Consider the following 21,080-nt stretch of genomic DNA (forward strand, 5'->3'; position numbering starts at 1 on the left):
CCAAATGTATTTCCTGGCCTGCCAGCCTGTGGTAGTAACTAACACGAGCAATTTGTCCTGGGTTACAGTGTGTGTGCATGCATTAGGTATGAGCATGTTAGTTGCTCTGGGTTATAAAACACTACATGTTTCATCATATGTATTTTTATATGCACAACTTAACTGTATGCAAAATAGTTTGGCAATTAACCAACACAACTTATTAGTTGGCTATGAGATTATTGCATAATCTTGGGGAAAGCTACAATTTCAATTTAGCAATATTAAATACTTCATAGAATTATTAAATATCTAAGGAAAATGCTGAATTTGTTCCTCTAGACGTGTTAAGATTTTTTAAAAAATACCCTCATTCTCCTCTCAATTTCATTTTCATAACTCTGAATGATATCCTTTTTAGGAGGCTTTGGGATTTTAGACCATGTATTCCCCTATACTCATTGTGAGATGACATTTGGCCTTTGACCACAACCATTTTCAGGTAAAGGTAAATGATCATTATTGTAATTGCTGCCTCAGGATTGTATTTTATGTATGCCATTTATTGGGTTCATTATTATGAAAAAGTGACATCAGCATAAATTTCAGCTCAACCAGTAAAAACAATGTATTTTTTTCTTTCCCTTTCTATTGATGAAACATAGGCCCGGTGCTGTTTGCTTGATTGTATAACTGCATAGGAAGCATACTAATCATTCAGGGGCTTACTTTAAAAGAACATACACATGGAAACACGTCCTCTTGAGCTCTTAATTAATATTAGTTCTTTCTCCCACTCCCCTGCAAAATAAATCAATAAATATATAAACAGAAAGAAATAAGTAGGTGAATAAAGAATTAGAATCAGTCAAAAACCTCTGCTAACAGAATTACCCTTGCTGCTTCCACACAGTTGTTTTAGGTTGTCAGAGGTTTACTTTTTTCCTCCATTCGGGTTGGATTTATGCAAATGACCACACAGGACAGGTGCCTTTAGTTAGTCACTACTAAAGCTGGAATCATGTACAAGAGCTGATAACATGAAATAACATGAAATAAGTGGGCTTATCCCTTCTGAAGCTTGTTTTACAGTACTGGTATTTCTCTTTAGCAAATCCTGCTGCGTTTTTAAGTATCATGATAAAACAACATAAATGTCTTTGTGGATAAAACTGATTGTTTCAGAAAGAACATGGCTGTTTTATTCTTGTCTTTTATCTCCTCTACATCGAATGTTTGAAAACATGTACAGTTCCCTGGTTTATGTGTATATCACGGGTTATTTGCTTATGGACCCCACAGTTATTCATGCACTGAAGAAAACAAGAAGGGGAGGGAACTCATATCGGTAATAGCAGCACCCCTAATAAATAGAAAACCAAGACAGAAATGTGCCTTTTGCAGTCCTGTTACAGATTAATATGGCTCATGATAGATACTTAGTTCTCTGACAGTTTCCCGTGTACCTTCACTGAGAAGTTGATAGAAATTACTCCAGCTGAATGCTTAAAGCAGATGTTATCCCATTAATTAGCTTTGGACCTGGGTACACTCGAGACTTTCCCATTTTCAGGCCGAAAGGAATTGGTCCCAGTGAGCGTGCTCTATATCCACATTTAGTATCATCTCATAAACAGCAGTGAAAACACAGCAGGCCCTTGATGAAGATACATTAGCTTATTTCTAATTTAAAGTTATGTTGCTTAACCTTAATGTAATTGGTCACCGGTGGCCAACTGTTTGTATAGTGTGTTGATGACCAAAGAGATGCAATAAATTATAAAACTCTCTGCTTAAATGGAGGGAAAGACTGCTTTGTTAAAAGCCTTGCATATAATAATGGTAAAATAATTACACCTCAAGACAAGTAACTGTGAAGCTGTTAATGCTAACAACAGAGTTGTTCTCAGGATAGCTCAGTTCATCCCCATTTAAAACAAGTACATGAACGAGGCTCTTATATTTAGCCAAAGAGTAACTTTGAAAGTTCAATCTCACATTGATTAAAATAAATGAGTAAGTTATCCTGTTACATTATTTGGGAATAACGGTGATGGATAGTCGCGGTGGAGTGAATTAAAATATGTAGCCAATTGCTATGGTTAACTAGGAAACAAAAAGTGCAAATAATTCTATTCAGCACTTCAATTCATAGTCACTGCCAGGCACATTTTTAAAGATGACTTGATTAGCTGGTAGAATAACTGGGATAATAATCAAATATGAAAGTAATTGACACAACTTTAATGTTTAATAATGAATAGCATGCCAGGGGCAAAATGAAGGCAAACTATCTTCTTTTCTGAGAACAAGTTCAGACTTAAAATTTCTTAGGCCAAATATAGTGATTCCTTGAGGCTTGTGAATTGCAACTCCAGGATTATAGGTAAAGTTACCAATACGATTACAATGAAATACCATGAGCAATAATATTCATGCTATTAGTTTTCTATATGTTACTGTTGAAAATCTGCTTCTCGCTCTCCATATTAAAGGCTTGCAAATTTAGGTTAAAATGCAAAAGTGAAATAAACATATCTATGCTTCTGCCTGTGTGTTCTTTTTTCCTTCCTGGTTCGATCGTGTTAACTAGCTTTGCTATAGCAAGTAGGAAAAGTACAGTATTTGCTTTTCTCAAAAGATAGTCCTTTACTCTAAATATTTGCATTCTGAATTTGGATCACCTCCAAAGGGCATTCATTTTACAATAGAGTAAAAACGTTTCTCTCTCTTCTCACATTACATTTCTTAGAAAGACCTTCCAATAATTTAAACTATTTACAGTACCTCTAGGTCGTTATTTCCCCTGACTCCACCGAAAATACCCTGGGATACTATTTACAGCTGACTCCTGAGTTACCTCACAGGATCAGTTTACAAAACGGAGACTTCACCATGTGAAAGTCATTATTTTGTTTAACACAACTTGCAATGTTAAGTGTTTTTCTTTCTTTCTTTCTTTCTTTCTTTCTTTCTTTCTTTCTTTCTTTCTTTCTTTCTTTCTTTCTTTCTTTCCTTCTTTCTTTTTCTTTCTTTCTTTCTTTCCTTCTTTCTTATTTCTTTTCTTTCTATGTATTTATTTATTTATTTATTTTATTTGCCACTTTTACACAAATACTACCTTGGCTGATAGGAAAACCCTGGAAGCTCAGATATGAAGATATTCATCTCTCCAGGGCCAATCTGTCTATATTAACTGGATCTAATCCATAAAACAAAAAAGGCTGATAGGAAAATAGCAGAAGAATAAAAGAATTTTTTCCTTCTTGAACAAAAGAGAGAAACTTCTTATGAAATTAAAAATTCTGCATTATGAATAATAATCTATCAGAGGTTTCTAAACAAGGATAGTGGGCTGTCCCATCAAGACCATGCTAATTGAGGCAATGAAGGGGGAAGTCCCCAACTTTGTACAGAGACTAGTCGTGCTCTGGGAATAACTTCAGAGCTACCCTTCTTAATAGTAAAAATGACTCTGTTGCTGTTCCAACTAAAAATCAATGTGGCTCACAATTTTAATAAGGAACATGAATCTGAAAACGTGTTTAGTATCAGGTTATATAAACACACCCTAATGAGATACCATAAAATCCATCACATTAAAGGCTGGTTTCTTGCAAGGTATATTAGCTAAAAATGCTCCATATATTAGGTCAGTATACAGCAATACACATAATAAAGCAGCTCTGTCAAGATAAGATGCATGTTTTGCCCCTTAAAACTGTTATGTTTTGCACATTTTATAAGGTTCCTTGAATACATGAATAAGATAAGTTATTCCCATCTCTTTCTTAAGCAATCTCAGAAATGGTTATGACCTGAAATTGGAATTCTTGTAAACACCCATCCGAAGAAAATGTGTGCAGCTCTGTCTTAAAGAGACGGTACATGTTTAATTATCCCAACTTCTTCTAGCAGAATACTATTAACATGCACATTAGCATCATCTCATTGGTTCTTCCTGCTGCTCCACCTTAGGGGCAGCAGTAGGAGCTAATCTTATTGCTCCCATGCGCATAATAATGAAATTTGGTCTTGTCTCAAGGCAGCGTTCTTTGGTCTAAAGTACAGCTGGAGACATTACTGTTTTGGAACATTCCTGACCAATTCATTGTAAAACATCAAGAAGTAAAATAAAATATAGTCCCAAACAATGCTTGTGAAACATATTGTTTTACTTTGAGTATCAATATCGAGCAATTGAAGGTACAAATGACTCCGTGTTTGAATAAAGACACAAGTAGAGGGAAATTCTTAGATACCTCTATCTGTGTACATGCCAACAAGCACACTCCACGTATAAACCCCAGTCAGCATATACCTATGAAAGTTCTGTTTCTGAACACTACCTTTAGCTGTATACAGGCAGGACAAAAATAAGCCAAAACCATAGAAAGAGCCCTTTTCTCATGTCTTTTTCATCCATTTTCCAAAAAAAACAATGACAAGAGCTCATGGAATGTATAATATGCTTGCCTTTTTGCATGCAATGTTGGAAAGCGTAAAAAAAACTATGCATACACTGCATAGCACACACAAAAATACTTGTGAATTCAAGGCTACTGAATTAAGGGAGGTTGTTCCAACATTTCCCCCACTGTACATTATTTGTATTCAAGGTTTTTGAAATGACATTGTAATCTGATGATGCACCAGCCTATTATATTGTCTAGCAGGACAAATATCCTTGCGTTTTCTCTGTAGAACTAACACAATTTTTCCATGTCAGAGGTGCATAATATCCTGGCGGTCATAAGGAATGATGCTATTAATCCTCTTGGGCAATCTCCAGGTCTGATTATTAGGGAAATAAATTTGCATGCTGCATATGAGCTAGGTGAATCACTGAGAGCACAAATTATATTTCCTGACAGCAAGTTAGAGAATGGAGCCGTGTCGCTTTTTTATCTTCCCCCCCCCGAAAGCTATAGAATTTCAATTCATTACATGAGATTGGTTAGAATTCAAGTCTCTTTTTAAGTTGATATTAAGTTGAGTCTGTTATCTCTGTGAAGGCTGGTAGGTTCCCCAGAGTATCCACCTAATCACTACTTAAAAAAATCGAAACGTATAGTTAGTGTCATGATTTAGGTACCACAGCCACTTTATTTATCAGCACGGAGTGAGATAATTTCAATTTGAGCCTCCATAGCCCTCATGAATTTAACTGACTTGAAAGCTTCTCACCCCAACTCTCTTTCTCCCTCCTCCTTTTGTTGCATATTGTAATAATACTTATTCTGGGCACCTTCGCTGCTGCCATGCTGAGCATTGTACTAGACTCCTTCCTTCCTCGTAGAGACTCGATTCTAGCCAGGCTCGTGCAAAACATCCCCTAGTTTCTCTTTCCACGTCTCACTGCCTCCTCTCTGCCAGCAGTACTGCCAGGCGTGTCTGCGTTCAATATCCATGATGAATGTATTTTTATTATTTCTAGGGGTTGGCATCAGAGAAACCTTTTTGCATTATTAAATTTGAGCAGGGAGAATGATAGCAAATAAGAGCATAATAAATTGCTTTATGTCCTAATGAATTAATTAAGCAGACATTTATTATAATGGTTGTTTTATAGACCCATTGTAAAAATGTATGATTGTGTGGTGATACTCTTAGCTGGAGCCACATATGGCAACTCGGGTGAATGGGTTGTGACGTCTGTCAGATTGGAAAGGGTTCATCAGGTCTAGTCTGCAAATTCACAAGGATGCAATGAACCTTGCTGAGGTGTGAGTTTGGTGAAATATTATTGCTATGGCTAGCATGCAAGCAAGTTGAGAATCCTTTTGTTATTATTGTGGTTATGCATAAAAATAAAAATATGCATACCATGTGCAGTCAATAGCTTATATTTGTATAGTGTTTTTATAGTTTTTAAAGTATATTTACAGATGAATGCACCACAAAAAGAAACAGCAGGTTATGGAGGCTTACTTGAATTCAAAATTGTGTATCATTACCATTGTTTGAAACAGAAATATGTGTACACTTCGGAATAATAAGAGTAATGGCAAATCCAAGAGGCAGACAATTTTGGAATACGTAAGCTCTAAGTGTTTTGGATTATATTTATTTACTCAGAGCAAACCAAAAGCAGCACAGCTCAAGGGTAATATCTGGGCCTTGTGATTACTTGAGCCATGGGTAATTGTCAGAGAAACAATTCATTCTTTATCTTGCTTCTTCACAGTGAGTCAAGTGACTCATCTGCTATTTTTCCAAAAATAATAATGAAATAATAAAGTAAGATAAAATAAAAGGCTGCACATTCTTCCTTTGCTTTGCTTTCCCATATGGTTTGGGGCATTCCTTTTCAGAACAGAGGTACCTTTGAATCACAGGTGTGCTTTGCAGGCACATGGCTTGGGATTCTGCATAGTCAGGAAATATTCCCTACTTTTAGGAAAAGGAAATAGCAGTTGGAAAGAATTCGGAGACTATCCATGGGGAGAGAAAACGGGAGCCTGAAGGGTTGGTTCCTGTACCTCACTAGAGGCATGAGGGCTATTTTTGGCTTCAAGTAACAGTGCTTTTCAGCACTGTTGAGTTTAATTCCTGCCTAAGTCCGGGCACTAAGACTGATTATAGAGGTGATTTGTAACATATTCAGGAAAGCACATTAGTTTAGAATCTGGGAATGCCTGAAACCAGTTACTGCAAATAAAGAAAGCCAAATTCATCTCTAGCACCATCCTGGACTCCTCTCCCCAAGAATTCTGTATGCTGGATGGCCTCAAAGAAAGTGTCAGAAGGATTAGGAAATGGGAGGGATGGAGAAGGCACAAGGCTGGAGTATGATGATTGTTGAGTGCCCATGAAAGGCCTTGAGCCTGGCCACTGGCCAGCCCCGGAAAAGAACCGTGCAGGCCATGCAAAGTGCATCCATGAACTGGGAGCCAAACACCATGTGATCCAGAAAAATGCTTCCTCCCTCAGCAGGATGTCAAAACATTCATTCATTTCAGCGAAAATACATCAGTTTGACAAGTTCCTTTATATTTAGAACATGACAGCATCTGAGTGATTTGAGTTTGCTACTTTAGTACCAGTTGTTCAGATATATGTCTGGATTAGAGAAGGAATTTCCATTCCTAAAGGCCAGGCATCCTGCTGGGCACTTTGTTTATGTTCTTTTTTATGACCCACACCATAGCTTTACATGAGAAGGAGTGTAGGTCTACCGCAGATATGAGGTCACTGAAATTTGAGCAATTAAGTCAATGCCCTGGCTCACAGCTGGGAGGTGGTAGAGCTGGTATTCAAATATGATTATGACGCCAAAATCTCTTGTTTTTATTCTAGGGTTAATCTTTCTCATAGACAGAGAGACAGAGAAAGGGAGATGGTGATGGAGAGGAAGATGGAAAGAGAAGCGTAGGGGGAAGAGGAAAAGAGAAAGAGAGATAAAGATAGGAGAAGGGAATGAGAAAAGGGAGAGTGAGAGACAGTGAGGAGAGGAGGAAGGGAAGGAGAGAGAGAAAAAAAGGAGAGAGGAGAGAGAATGAGAGAATTTGAATCTTCAAACCAAATATAAAGGAAGGTAAATGTGATCGAAAATGTTCCTCTATCTTTTCATACTGCCACTCCAACTGAGACTGGGTACTATCTTAACATTAACAAGAATCACATGTAAGCCATTTATGTTTACTCTTGAGAGTTACAGGAAAAAGTTTGACGTTACATGACTTCTGGTCATTGCCTTTCTCAGAAGGTTTATCAGGGTACACAGGTAATGAAGCCTCAAGCCTCAGGATTATGCTCTTTGGACCCACATAGAATTATGTATATATTAAATGTTGATCGTTTACTAGCTGTTGTTTCCTAAAGAAAGCCACTTAATTTCTTTGAATGTTCAGTTATTATTATTGTTGTTATTAATATTATTATACTTAATAGACTCAATCATAAAACTTCATGAAGCACAGTAAACTCTCTCAGGTCTCTGGTCAAAATGCAAAATTGTATAGTCCAGACCATAAACCAGGCAGAATCCAATCCTCCTATGTCATTATCCACGTTGCATAAAAATGTGACACTGATTGCCTGGGCCGCAGAGACACTGAACATGAAACCAAAAGCTGTAAGTGGCAGTGATTGGCCTCTCGCATTGTGATTGTGTGGAGTATGGTAAGGTGTTTGACTATAATAAAAGGAATCTACATGCCTTACATTTGTCTTGGCTTTGCAGTGAGTAAGATTTTTTTTTTTTTTTTTTTTTTTTTGAGGCAGGGCCTCCCTTTGCCCTGGCTGGGATGCTGTGTTGCGATCATTGTTCACTGCACCCTCAAACTCTGGAGCTCAAGCCATCCTCCCACCTCAGTCTCCCAGTGTGCTGGGATTACAGGCATAACTCACTGTGCCCAGCCCAAGAATTTTTACTTCAATGACTCCCTAAGAGTTTCATAATTACCACAAGACATAAACACTTTCATTGACAAGTTGCAGATGGGGAAATTGAGATCCAGTGACATTTGAAATGACCTGCCCAAACCCAGAAATCTGTAATAGAACAGGACATGAAACTCACATGTTCAGTTTCTTGTGTTCCTTTGGGGTCTGGAATTTCAGATTTGAATCTTAAAGTGAGGTATTTCAAAAAGAGGATGGAATATTTCCTACCAAATTATTCTGCCAGCTAAAGAAACTAGAAGACACCAAGCTTTACATAGAATCTGGATTCATGAGGTGAGTTGACTGATACACCTTTAAAAAAACCCACAGTTATAAGAACACTAATACCACTTACATTTATATAGGGCTTGGATTCCAGTGATTGCATACTTGTCCTAAAAGCAAAGGCTAGCTTTTCAGGATTTTGCCCAGGGCCCTGGCATCCACCAAGGAGATGGCAGTCTACTGTTAGCTTCTGTGCAGTGACCTATCATGACAAAAAAGAAATTTCACACAGCCCAAGCAACTGACAAAACAGTTCACCTTTCAGGGAAAATGTAATATTTTCTGATAAGCAGCTTATGCTAGTTTTCTTAGCAAATAGCCTGGAAGCATTTCTGTCTGTGGCATTTCTAGATGTGATAAGTTGAAGGGAACCCTTCTGACCATGCCATAGTTAGGCAGGCCCTTTTCGTTCAGGGGACAGCTATTTGGAAAGATCTAAACATGTAACAATTTGAAAATGATATAAAATAATTGATCACAGAGACAGCCCAGAGCATGCATTGTTAACAGAAACACATGTCCCTGTTTATGGAGTTGTAAACAGAGACGTGTGTATTTATTGTCGGAGTTGGAGGCCAAAGCCTGAGGCAAGATTAGGTCAAAGCCTTGTCTTTTTTGCACATGGCCATGAATAAAAGCAATGTACATTTTTAGTAGCATTATTCGCCAATGTGTGTTCAAAGAACAGGGACAAGGTGGTAGGTGTTCCCATACTAGGCTTCGTTTGCGCTCATCACAGAAACATAATGAAGAGATATTGTTGCCATTTGGTGAATGAAACACTGAGGACCAGGATTGTTTAGAAGCTTTCCTTATTTTAGGAAACTAATTAATAGTAGAGTTATGATTTCAACCACCTGGTTCCAAAGCCCAGGGTCTCCACCATGTCACTCTTTCTCCAGAAGGGAAAGAAGAGAGATGCATTGTGCAGACCTGGCCAGGTGTCTGCTTCCTGTGGCGAGAACACTCTCAGACTGCTCCAAAGACAAGAGATCTTGCTATGTTTTGCCCCTTTCTAATTACACAAAGCAAACTTAAGGAGGTGCCATATCTCCTCACATAGCTGACTACCAAGAGCCTGGTCAGGCTCTGGAAAAAGATGAAGACAATTCTTTGGGGAAATTTCCAAGTGACTTACAGTCTTTGCATTGCAAAGAACACTACTGTGCCTACCCTTTGCTTTCATAAATTTGGTTGCAGGCTATTTTGAGAGAAAATGCATCCCATCTTCCCTTTACCTTGCAGGTATTCAGTAACTATTAGACCACATTTTAAAATGAATTGTGTGCACTGATGTTAGAGAAGGTTAGACTCTCTGAGCTGCCACCAGTGACATATGACTACAGTGACAGTCAGTCAGCGGTATTCAAACTGAATTAATCAGAAAACACAGCCTACTTCAATGTGACGTTTAGAGGGAGGAGTGATAGCTACTTATTTACCAAAGGGATGTCACTGAACCATCTTTCTATCTAGAGATAGCCTATGGCTACATAATCCTTTCAAACCAGCAGTAGAGCAATAAACTACACTCAGAGCCAGGTCTTTTAGGCCGGTTCCCTCTTGTTCTCTCCTCTCATTCCTCAAGCTGGCTCTGGTTATTTTATTTTTGGCAAGGCCACAGGATAAAGTAGGGGTTCGAATCCCTTCTATGGGGACTGCGGGGAGACAGACAGCCTTTGGAGTCGGAGGTGCTTTCTCTGATCGTTCTCAAAAGTGAACATGCACATGTATCAGCACCCAAGAAGGAAGGAAATATGGTAATAATGGTGGTAGTGGTACCTTAATTTCACAAATATGTAATGCGAATTATATAAACAGTGGAGAACTCTGAAATCTCTTCATCATGTGTGTCATACAATGGAAATATTATGCAGCCTAACTCGACATTATACAGTAATAATGTTATTTCATATTGGCTAGTTGACAAGCACGGGCCAATGCTGTCTATCAAACAAAACTGTTGTGCCAGATTGTATCTTGGCGATAAGTAGAAGAAGAGCCACCCAGAGTCTGCTTGTGTATTAATCAAGGCATCAGACTCAGGCCATTTCTGCAGGCATATCCTTTACTAAATAATTTGTAAATCTGCTGGTTATCAGGTATCTTAGTCAACTCCAGCCACCATAGCCGAATATTGTAGTCAGAGTGGCTTCAATAACAAAAATGTAACAATTTATTTTCTCACAGTTTTGTAGGCTACAAATTTGAGATCAGGGTTTCAGCAGGGTGGGGTCCCGGTGAGGACACCTGTGCTGGCTGGCAGATGACCACCTTCTTGCGGTGTTTTCACATAGCAGAAAAGAAGATAGAGACACATTCTCTGGTGTCTTTTCTGATAAGGGCACTAATCCCTCACAAGGGCTCTTCCCTTATGACCTGTAAACCAAATTATCTCTCAAAAGTCACATCTCTAAATACCATTACATTGGGAGTTAGGGCTTCAACATACGAATTTAACGGGGGTGGGGATGCCATTCAGTCCATAACAACACATTATAGCTGGATATTTGTTGCTGAACCCCCAGTCCTCCTTTTCTCATGAAACTTCTTTAAGCTTCAACTTAAGTGTGTTTTAATGAGTTTTTGTAGTTGGTTCCTTTTTTTTCCTAAGAATTTAGAAAATCATCTTCTTGTAACTCCCTAAACCATCATGCCACTCACACTTAGACAGGTGAGGCATACGCCACACAAATTTGCCATGAAGGGAAGCAAATCGCTTTGCAATCAAACTCGGTGAAGACTTATGGAGTGATTATGACAGTTGTCCCAAGAACAAGTACTTTACTTCTAGAACAGACCCAAAATAACTTGTACATTTTTGTAAGTCACAATTCCTCCTTTCTACCTAATGCTTAACTCACACACTTTTTTTTTTAACTTTCCATCATAGTCGTGGTGGAATAAGAATATTCAGATCTCAGTGCCAGAGAAGTCTAGGATCTTAGTCTGAAACCAAACTTAGAGTAATCATATCTGTTGAATATGTCTTGAAAGCAACACTGATGATTTTCTTCATACAGTAGCTAGTGTTGGACTATTTCAGATGAGTTGTTGGACAAAAATGCCCTCATTCTTTAGGTGATATGTATCTAGATGGAAATCAAAGGTGCAATTCTTTTTCTTCTTCTTATTTCTTTCTTTTTTTTTTAAAGAATTGCAAAAAGCCTGAGAGGCTTATACCATTGAAGGAAGAGATTATTGAGTAATTACCAGTCAGGACTGACTTGTTAAGAGCTTGGTGAAACTTGAAGGCTGAGTCTACATAGCATAAAGTGAAGAGGGTATTTGGTAATTATTATTTAATTTGAGCAATCTTTGCCAAGAGGTCCTTTTATAATTAATTAGTCTTCATTTAAATACAATTTCATAAGTGGACCCCCAAGTATCACCTCAGGAGAAAAATGCAGTACCAATAATGATACTATATCAAGAAATATCATAATGGAATCTATGACGTGGCACAAATAATTATCCAAGGCCAAAACAAAGCAATCTTTAATGCTGAGACTATTAGTCTCATATTCCTGTTAGAGATATATTCCTCTAGCTCTCTCTGCAAGGAAGAGAAATATTCAAGGTCCATATCGAAAGAGTAATTAGTAAAATGCTTTAATTAGTGCAGATTAATTTTGCCGTGTGATTTGAACCTAGAAAATGTCATTAAGTAAACTTTTCAAGATTTATCAAGGAATTTTTTTCTATAAGTTTGTGGTGCAAATAGAGAAGACCTTTTCATCTGACTTGGAGGAAATCCAGGATTGGAGGATAATGCACACTTATTGCAACAGTTTATATATATATATATAAATTCAGCTCAATTCATTTCAACTACCTATAAAGTACATATGCATGTGACACCCACTCTGTCCCAGGCACTGTGTTTTCTAGGTAATGAGCTGCTGCTAGATGGCAAATGCTTTATAGGCAGGAACCACATCTTAATAGGCATTGCATCTCTGATGCCTAGCAACAATATTCAAGTGCGAATGTGGCAGTGTGTTTGAGGAATGCAGTCCTGGATAGGATTTAATAATGAATGCTAGGTAGTAGGACATGGGACCTGAGCATGAAGGACCTTGAATACAGTCAAGAGAGTCTCAGAAAATAATGATATAGAGACCAGAGAATGTTTCTGTAGTATAGACTGCAATCCACCTAATATTCATGCCATTATCCAGTACAACAGTCAGCACTTTTTTTTTTTTTTGTAAGGAGTAAGATGGTAAATATTTTCTGCTTTGTGGGTCACAGGATCTCTGTTACAGCTACTCAGCTCTGCAGACACTGCAGCAAGGAAAGCAGCCATGGACAATATGTAAACAAATAGATTAGATGGATTTAACTCATGGGCCACAATTGGGCAACTTCTGACCTAATTTGATGTTAGCTATTCTCTTTTCTAACAAAAGACCATTTGACTGAAATCTGAATGGGAACAGCAATTCTTAATGAATAGTGTTATCACTGTTTTTGATCACACACACTATATGTGGATCAGCCCCCCAAAATAAATGACAATATAACTGAAAAGTCACGGCACCATTAAAACCTATATTTGTAATATTCAAGTTGAATTATAGATGTATGAATTGAGCGGTGAGTGAATACTGCAATGATCCTACCAACAAAAACAGTCAAACAAAAAAATTGAATCTCAGTGACTCGTTTAGACTAATTTAAAGACAAAATATCAAGAAACCATTCAATTTTCTGAGAGCTCTGCATCCTCTGCCAGATGACCCTCAGTGTGGAGGCAAAGACAAGCCAAGTTCTTTGATCCTTGCTCTATTTCCTCAAAATAAGGATTTGAACCACATGAGGTGCCTGGTCAGATTCTAATGTGAGCCCCCTTGCCATACTTTCAGTCTGTGAAGGAATCTGAACCCTTCACTGTATGTGGCTGAACAAGTAGCCCAACCACTGTCAAGAGCTTTTGAGAGTACAATTTGACCCTCGAAGTCTGCTATAAACAAACATTCAGAACTTTTACCTCTTTCCAAATACATTACAAGATTTTTGCACGTTTGAAAATGTGGTAGTAATAATGATAATGGCTCATCAGAGAACTGGCTGTCGCCCTTTAGGTGAGTGAAGACTGAGTGACATTTCCTGTGCTTGTCTTCTATGCCGTCTCCCCCAGCTTCTTTTCTGCCCGGGCGGGATGTTTCTCTTTGTCGTAGTTTTTGAGTATTTGAATGGTAGATCACACACCTTTAAGGCTGTTATTTTCAAGTTTTAATAATATTTTGCAACTCACTTCCTGTTTCTCAGCTGCCAAACTTGCCAAAAGCATTCCTTGTCAGGTACTAATTTGGGTGACGTGAGGACCACTTGATCTAAATTTTTGGTGGGTAATTACTGAGTCAGAAGTGAGTAATTTTTTGATATCCAGCGGCAGTCAGAAAGGTGGGTATTTTACTAACCACTCATTAGAGATTCTCCAGTAGTGAAATGTCCTGAATTTTGCTCTGTTTGCAGACAGAAGAAAAATCTGACGGCTTGGATGAAGAGTAAGTTCCTGCTTATTTTGGCAGTACTTACAAGTATATTGAAGTTTTTTTTATTATGAACCAACTCCAGAGTTTCTTTGTACCTGCAATATTAATTTTGTATTGATCAAAGTCTTATGCAATGACTTTTCATTTTTGTAAAAAAATTACAGAGATCTTATATTTAATTTAAAAAGTAGGTGAAGATATTTCAGTTATTAAGGATTTAAGAAATACCAGAAGCATTTAGTAGTAAATTTTGGTACTGAAGAACAAAGAGTATTAGCCTTTCTCTGTAAGTGCTAGTTTTTTTTTTTTTTTTTTTTTTTTTTTCGTGTAATAGTTCTGGGTGAATACTTTCAGGATTTCTAAACTGTTCACTTTATTTTTCTAATGGGGGAAATAAATAATAGTGATATTTCTGATGAGAGATAAAAATCACTTAAACTTGAAACAAACTTGTGTACCCATTTATTAGAAGTGGTGAAAGCAAAGATGAATTTCTTGTTTTGGGAAATTTCTACTTTTACTAACAAACACTAATATATCAGATCATGTTTCTTTACCTGCAAACAAAAAGTTTAACTGAAATTATATGCACTTACAGGTTTTCTTCTTTCATGTTGTCCTATGATTAAATCACAACTTTTTGTTATGATTAGCCAAATTGTATAATATAAAGTTGCATATTTATAGTAGTTACATTATTCAAGATAACATACCTAAAGATCCAGTTTGAAAGTAAAAAAAAATTAATTTATTTGAATAAATTATTTTTTAAAATATTGTATAGAATAAATGCTGAATTAGTTTTCTATGACTATTATAATAATTTAGCACAAATTATGTAGTTCAAAAATTACATAAATTTATTCATGGTTCTGGAGACCAAAAGTAATACATTTATATAACTGGATATAATGAGCCTGAATTAACATGTCAGCAAGGCTGTGCTCCTTCTGTAGCCTCTAGGGAAAAATATGTTCTTGCCTCTTATAGCTTCTGGGGATTGCCAGCATTCTTTGGCTTCTGTCTGCATCACCATAATCTCTGCCTCTGTGCTCTTCTCCTTCTTAATCTCTCTCCTTCTCTTCCTCTGTCTCTCTCTCTCTGTGCATGCATGTGTGTGTATGTGTGTTTGTGTGTGTGTGTGTAAAATCTCTCTGCATCTCTAAGGATGCACGTGATGGCATTTAAGTTCCATCTACATAATCTAGGGTAATCTCTCCACGTCATCAAGGTCCTTAATTTAATCATGTATGCAAAGATCCTTTTTTGCCATATAAGGTAATTCGCAAGATCCAGGGATTAGAATAAATATGTTTGGGGTCTTTTTTCAGCTGACCACAGGCGCTTATTAAACATTGGTGCTGTGGAAGACAGATTATGATCTACACCCTAATTAGAGCATAATCTTTTACAGGCGTTTGGAGAAAATAAAATTCACACCTACTTGAGAGTAACCAGGATTGTTAGAGAAAAGAAAGTGTGAGCTGTGCTCTGAAAATAGGTACGGATTTAAAAGCAAAAATAGGGTGGAGAGACATTTCTAACGAATGGAAGATTTTGACAGAAGTTCTAAAGGGGATAAATCTGACAGACTATAGTGTTGGGTTCAAACCTTGAGTTATTTTATTTTTTATTTTTTTGAGACAAAGTCTTACTCCACCACCCAGGCTGAAGTGCAGTAGTATGATCTTGGCTCACTGCAACCTCCGCCTCCTGGGTTCAGGCAATTCTCCTGCCTCAGTCTTCCGAGTAGTTGGAATTATAGGCGCGTGCCACCACACCTTGCTAATTTTTGTTATGTTTAGTAGAGATGGCATTTTGTCATGTTGCCCAGGCTGCTCCTGAACTCCTGACCGCAGGTGATTCACCCACCTCGGCCTCCCAACGTGCTGGGATTACAGGTGTGAGTCACCACACCTGGCCAGAACCTTGAGTTCTAAAACAGATTCCTGGGTTTGGTTCTTCACTTTGCCTTTTTCCAGCTATGAGTCTTTGTTTGATCTCTTTATACTTCAAATATTTCATATTTATAATGAAGATAATAGTATTCAACTCATGGGTTTTTTTGGTTACAATCCTTAAGGCACTTTTAATAGCATTTGCATATGGTAAAATATAAGTTGCTATTGTCATCCCTACATGTCTAATGTTTTTATTTTAATGTTTATTAAGTAATCGCCCCAATCCCCTTCAGAAGTAGGTAGAGGTACACACCTTCCATGAGGTACTGAGAGGAACTAAAGTTTCTCAAATGAATAATTCTTTTTATTAATCACAGCCCAGTTCTCTACAGCCTTAAGACAAATTGTAATGATGAGACTCCACTGTGATATTTTTACCTACAACACCTTCAAGTAGGAATGGGTAGGTATTGCTATAGTTCAGCAATTCTGAGATGCACATCCTTTCACTGTTAGGTTTTGTTTTATAATTACTGTATATCATAGCGTAATTGGGAGCAGTTTTTCTTTCTTAGTGGTACATTAGATAATGGCAAATTTTACAATCCATGGCACCTTAGATTTGATGAAATATGTGTTTAGTCCCATGTAGATGGGGAGACTGAGATACTATATGCTCTGTTTTGAAGATGACTCAAAGGTCTAGGTTTAGGGATAACCTTCAAATTCTGACTCACTCACATGTTTTCTTCTCCAGACCTAGCCTCTGTAGTAGTCTTTTTAGAAGTCCCTTCAGCTGGGAAGGGGCAGCATGGCTCAGTGAAAAGAACATGTGTTTGAGCATAGCATCTGGATACGAACCGAGTTCATATCCAGACTCTGCCACCAGCGTGACCCTAAGCAAGTTGCCTCTCCTTTCCAAGCTTCGGTTAGCCCATTTGTTAAAATATATTGACAATACAGTTTTCACAAGGTCATAGTAAGAATTTCCTCAGCTTCCTATCACAGATGCAGAGGGCTCACCAAATATTCTATCTACTCATTCACATTTCCTTGCTGCCTTGCATCTAGGCAGGGCCATGTGACTAGTTCTAGTCAAGGGTTATGTGTGCCACTCTGGGCCAAGGTGTGCCACCCTGCAAGAGTCTCGACTCCTGAGAATCTGAAGGATCATATGTTCTGTATCATGTAGTTCATCCTGTATTTCTGAATAATTTCGGGGAATAAACCCCACCTCACCCCTGGACATTCACATGAGACAGACCTGGAGCAAGAAGTAACTTTGTGCTCTGGTTAGCTCCTGAGATATGGAGATTATTTATAACTATAGCATGACATAACTGTTTTCATTTTACATTGCTGCATAACAATTTACCACAAACATAGCAATTTAAAACAACCTGCATTTATTGTCTCACAGTTTCTGTTTGTCAGAAGTCTGGGTTTGGCATGAGAGCATTCTCGGCTTCAACCCTCTCAGAGCTGAAATCAAGATTTGGCTCAAATGGCAGTTCTTGTCTGGAAGGGTCTTCTTTCAAGATTACTGGTTTTGGGGAGGATTCATTTCTTTGAGCTGGTAGGACTGGGATACCACTTTCCTTGCAGGCTGTTCTTAGCTCCTAGAGGCCATCCGCCTTTTTTATTATTTTTTATTTTTTATATATTTTTTTTGTCACATGGCTCCTTCCACCATCAAACCAACAGCTGAGCACTAAGATTCTTTACATGTTTCCAATCGCTGATTTCCTCTTCTGCAACCAACCAGAGGAGAATTTCTGCTTTTAAAGGTCTCATGTGATCATTTCAGAGCCTTAAAGATAATTTCTGTGTCACAATAGCATCTTGGTTTACAGAGTACCCAACACTTAGTAGGTGCTTAATAAATATTAATTTTCTCATTACCACACTCTCTGATCAGACATTTATCACCTGTTATTTCAGGGCATATTTTATTTTTAAATTTTTAAACAAGGAAGTTGTATTAGTCCAGTTTCACACTGCTATAAAGAACTACCTGATACCAGGTAATTTATAAAGAAAAGAGATTTAATTGACTCACAGTCCTACATGGCTGGGGAGGCCTCAGGAAACTTACAATCATGGCAAAAGGTGAAGGGAAAGCCAGCATGTCTTACCATGTTGGAGAAAAAGAGAGAGAGAGAGAGAGAGAGAGCAATGGGGGCACTGTCACACACTTTTAAACCATCAGAGCTTGTGAGAACTCACTCACTATCACAAGGAAAGCATGGAGGAAACTATCCCTATGACCCAACCACCTCCCACCAGGCCCCTTCTTTAACACACGGGGATTAAAATTTGACATGAGATTTGGGTGGGGACTCAGAGCCAAATCATATCATTCTGCTCCTGGCCCCCTCCCAAATCTCACATCCTTCTCACATTTCAAAACCAATCATGCCTTACCAACAGTCCTCCAAACTCTTAATTCATTCCAACATTAATTAAAAAGTCCAAATCTAAAGTCTTATCTGAGACAAGGTTACTACCTTCCACCAATGAGCCTGTACTATAAAAAACAAGTTAGTTACTTCCAAGATACAATGGGGGTACAAATATTGGGTAAATGCTTCCATTCCAAATGGGAGAAATTGGGGAAAATAAAGAGGCTATAGGCCCCATGCAAGTCTGAAAACTAGCAGGAAAATAATTAAGTCTTAAAGCTTTGAAATCATCTCCTTTGATTCCTTATCTCACATCTAGCACACACTGATGCAAGGGGTGGGCTCCCGAGATCTTGAGCAGCTCCACGCCTGTGGCTCTGCAGGGTACAGCCTTCTTGGCTGCTTTCACAGGCTGGTGTTGAGTGCCTGTGGTTCTTCCAGGTGTATGATGTATGCTCTCAGTGGATCTACATTTCTGGGTTCTGGAGGATGGTGGCCCTCTTCTCACAGCTCCACTGGACAGTGCCCCAGTGAAGACTCTGTGTGGGGGCTCCATCCCCACATTTCCCCTCTGCATGGCCCTAGAAGTCCTTCTCCATGAGGGCTCCACCTCTGCAGCAGACCTCTGCCTGGATATCCAGGCATTTCCATACATCCTCTGAAATCTATGTGGAAACTCCCAAACTCTTGCCTTCTATGCACTCAGAGGCCAAACACCATGTGGAAGCTGCCAAGGTTTGGGGCTCCTCTTTACTTTTGTAAATTTTTGCAGCTGGCACCTTAAATTTCTTCCCAGAAAATGAGTTTTTCCTTTCTACCACATGGTCAGGCTGCAAATTTTCCGAACTTTTACTTGCTGCTTCCCCTTTAAACAGAAGTTCCAATTTCAGACCATCCCTTTGTGAATGCATATGACTGTATACTGTTAGGAATAGCCAGGTCAACTCTTGAATGCTTTGCTGCTTGGAAATTTCTTCTGCTAAATACCCTAAATCATCTCTCTCAAGTTCAAAGTTCCACACATCTCTAGAGCAGGGGCAAAATACTGCCAGTCTCTTTACTAAAGCCTAACAAAAGAGACCTTTATTCCAGTGCCCAATAAGTTCCTCATCTACATCTGGGATCACCTCAGCCTGGACTTCATTGTCCATATCACTATCAGCATTTTGGTCAAAACCATTCAACAAGTCTCTAGGAAGTTCCAAAGTTTCCCACATCTTCCTGTCTTCTTCTGAGCCCTCCAAACTGTTCCAACCACTGCTCATTACCCAGTTCCAAATGTGAAAAGTTGCTTCCACATTTTCAGGTATCTTTATAGAAGTGCCCCACTCTCCCGGTACCAACATTTTGTATTTGTTCACTTTCACACTGTTATGAAGAACTACCTGAGACTGGGTAACTTATTAAAAAAAAAAAAAAAAAAGAGGTTTAATTGACTGAATATTCCATATGGCTGGGAGGCCTCGGGAAACTTACAATCATGGCAGAGGGGAAGGGAAAGCAAGCACATCTTATCATGGCAGAGCAGGTGAGAAAGAGAGTAAGGGGAAAAACTGCCATACACTTTTAAACCATCAGATGTTGTGAGAGCTCACTCACTATCATGAGAACAAAATGGGGAAACCATCCTCGTGATCCAATCACTTCCCACCAGACCCCTTCGTTAACACATGGGGATTACAATTTGACATGAACTTTGGATGAGGACACTGAACCAAAACATATCAGAAGTGTTAAGAGTCTTAATTTCTTTATCTCCTGCTCAGAGAAACAAAATTTCTGTTATAAGTTTATTGAAGATCATGTCAAACCATTTTCTATTATTTATATAAATATATAAAATATACCAGAACAAAAGACTGCGACTCTATGTGTGAATGTGAATGTGCATGTGCATGATTATATGTGTGTGCATGATTTTACATAAGTAACATCATACTAAATGTATGCCTTGCAATGTGCTTTTTCGCTGAAAAACAAATATAGATGTTTACATACTGAAGTGTATGAAGCACATCATTGTCCATAGTTGTTACTTCTATCAAAGTCTGTTTAGCAACTTCCATGGTAGACACTTAGGTTGATTCAAAAATGGCTATCACTAATATTTCCACAATGAACACCCATATATATATATATATATATATATATATGTTTGAATAATATATATATATATATATATGTTTGAATATATATATATGTTTGAATAATATATATATATATGTTTGAATACATGTACAAAAGTTTCAAGTTTCATGGTGAAAACTGGATTTGTTGGGCTGTAGTATATGTATGTTTTAAATTGTGACCAACGCTGCAAAACTGATTCCTTCCAAAGTGTCTATAACAATTTTAACTCCTTCTAATATCTGGTTAGTGCATAATAATTGCGGGTTTTGCCATTACTTTTGATGGCAAAAAAACGCAATTACTTTTGCATCAACTTAATAATTTAGAGGAATAACTGTTTCTACACAGTCAGGGTCCTCTAAAGGGACAGAACTAATAGGATACACACACACACACACACACACACACACACACACATATATATATATATGAAGGGGAGGTTATTAGGAGAATTTACTCACACAATCATAAGGTGAAGTCCCACAATAGGCTTT

The sequence above is a fragment of the Trachypithecus francoisi genome, unplaced genomic scaffold, assembly GCF_009764315.1.
Source record: "Trachypithecus francoisi isolate TF-2019V2 unplaced genomic scaffold, Tfra_2.0 Lachesis_group17, whole genome shotgun sequence".
Classification (NCBI taxonomy): Eukaryota; Metazoa; Chordata; class Mammalia; order Primates; family Cercopithecidae; genus Trachypithecus; species Trachypithecus francoisi.